Source organism: Ochotona princeps, chromosome 8 (genome assembly GCF_030435755.1).
Source record: "Ochotona princeps isolate mOchPri1 chromosome 8, mOchPri1.hap1, whole genome shotgun sequence".
Lineage (NCBI taxonomy): Eukaryota > Metazoa > Chordata > Mammalia > Lagomorpha > Ochotonidae > Ochotona > Ochotona princeps.
The window spans coordinates 64,764,998-64,767,571 of NC_080839.1; the positions used below are offsets into that span (position 1 = coordinate 64,764,998).

Consider the following 2,574-nt stretch of genomic DNA (forward strand, 5'->3'; position numbering starts at 1 on the left):
CCAGCTACTGCACTTCCCAGCCAGCTTCCTGCTGATGGACAACTGGGAAGCAGCAGCTGATGGCCCAAGCACTTGGATCACTGCCCCCGCCCAGGGGAGACCTACATGGAGTTTCTGGACCTTGGCTTCAGCCTCAGCTTGGCTATCCGGGGAGGGAAGCAGCACATGGGAGATCTCTGTGTGTTTGGGAGTGTCTGCCAATGAATAAAATTGTTTGAAAAATCAACATTAAGCTCCAGGGGGAAAGTGTGGGCAGGATTCTTGCACAAAGCACCATGGAAACCAGGAGCTGGTGCTGTGGGGGCGGAGGGCAGATCCCTGGCCCACAGACTTCCCCACCCCCGACCCCACACAAGCTGCTGCTCAGCCTCAGTTGAGTTCCAGGGACTCCAAGCCCAGTCCCCCGTTACCCCGCAATGGGCTTGGCCATGTCTCCCTGGCACCTGTCTGCAAGTCACTCCATGACTGTTCAAAACTGCATTTTGAAAACTAGAAGACATTTTTTTTTAAGATTTTTTATTGTTATTGGAAAGCCGGATATACAGAGAGGAGGAGAGACAGAGAGGAAGATCCTCCATCCGATGCTTCACTCCCCAAGTGAGCTGCAATGGGCCGGTACGCGCCAATCCAATGCCGGGACCAGGAACCTCTTCTGGGTCTCCCACGCAGGTGCAGGGTCCCAAAGCTTTGGGCCGTCCTCGACTGCTTTCCCAGGCCACAAGCAGGGAGCTGGATGGGAAGTGGAGCTGCTGGGATTAGAACTGGCGCCCATATGGGATCCCGGGGCTTTCAAGGTGAGGACTTTAGCTGCTAGGCCATGCCGCCGGGCCCAGAAAACTAGAAGACATTTTACAGCAGGAAAGCTGCCTGACAAACGGTCTGTCTCAGGGTTGGCATTCACACTTGCAGGCATTTGTCCATGTCACCGGACAGAAACTGGGTGCAAGTGTGTTACTGCTTTCCCTCATCTTCAAACAGTAGCAGGTACATTTTGGAAGGTCTGACCAAGGACTGATTCTTCCGTTAGTGCCTCTGCCCCTCCTTACTAACGCATGTCCTCCAGCAGAGGTGACCTAGCCCACCTTACAATGCCTGGAAACTGGAAGTTCCCTTGAATTTGGGACAGGGAGGAGCCGGGAGCACAGAGTAAAGGTAAGGAAGCAGATGCTGCTGGGAGAAGCAAGCGGAGTAGGTGGCTGGTCCCTTCTGATCACGTGGCTCATGCACCTGTCTTCTAGGGGACAGGGACCGCTTGCTGCCCTTGGGAGCCACCAGACAACTCTGCAACACTGTAAGCAGGTCTCCTCTGCCTACACTTGGAGGTCTGGAACCCCATCCAATAGAGGCAGCAGTCCCTAAGGAGGTGAGCTCACACTGTGTGTCAACCCAGTCACAGTCCTGTCACCTCTGGTGGCTAAGTGGCCACCGCTTAGTGCTGCTCTATCAGCCTTGGTTTCCTTGTGGCTTGATGCATTTCCAGTTTCAACTGCAGGTAGCTACACCCCCCAGGGTCATGGGCAACCTCTACTTCCTCCTTCTTAGGACAGTCCAAGGCTCCAGGAACACACCCATTCAGAACACCTGTTTTTCCTGCATCCCCACCTAAGCAGCTCTTAATGCATTTTTCTTTATTAGCTATAGGACTTTAAGATTGTTTAATTTTCAGCAGACACACCTATGGATATGTTTTCAAAAGTCCTGGAGAACCAGTTGCTTCAGAGCACCAAACTGGAGGAAGAACATTTGGATGCTGAGATTCAGAAGCTGGACCAGATGGACGAGGGTGAACTGGAGCGGCTCAAAGAGAAGACTCAAGGCCCTGAGGACAGCTCAACAGTAGGAACAAGAACGGCTTTTTAAGAGACGTGGGAAATACAGAGAAACTCCTAGTGAGAGAGGCTGTTTTCAAGAAGTCAAGGAGAGGAATCTACAGAGATTCTATATTCAGGTGGAAAATCCTCGACAGACATCTGGTGATACTGTCCCAGAACGTCTTGAGGAATTTTTTGAAGCTGCATGTGCAGGAAGCACCTTTGTGAGAGGCTGCGTATCCAAGCCATCCCCACACTGGCACTGGTGAGAGATGGGAAGACACGAGTTTCTGTTGTTGCGTTTACTGACCTAGGAAATTCACATGACCTCACTACAGAAGCTTTGGCGTGGCGGCTCGGGTGCTCTGACATCCTTAAGTACAGTGGAAACTTAACGGAGCCACCATTTCAGAACCAAAAGAAATTCGGAACCGAAAAAAGAAAGAACGAACGAAAGAAATTCTGAACAAGCTGCACAAAGGTGGAAAAGAAAACGATCCAAGGTGGAAAGAAATACGATTCAGACTCTGATGAGGACTAGAGCGCAGTAGTCTTCGTAAACTGTCGTTTTATTTCTACTTACTTCAAATTTAAATGTGTTTTTTAACTTCTGTTGCTTTTGATCCATTGCCCACAGTTCTCACATTCTGGATTTTAATATACCCCATCCCATAGAAAGGCATATTCTTGTCCCATATTCTTGTCTGTCATTTTCAGCTGAGGTGAGTTCTTAAATTAACCAGGAAGGGGCTAAATCCTCTAT

At 50.1% G+C, this 2,574-nt stretch overlaps 1 pseudogene; it reads left to right on the plus strand.

Annotated features, from left to right (window-relative positions):
* Positions 1 to 1,677: 1,677 nt before the first annotated feature.
* On the plus strand, positions 1,678 to 2,352 carry LOC101516241 (thioredoxin domain-containing protein 9-like; annotated as a pseudogene).
* The last annotated feature ends 222 nt before the right edge of the window (positions 2,353 to 2,574 follow it).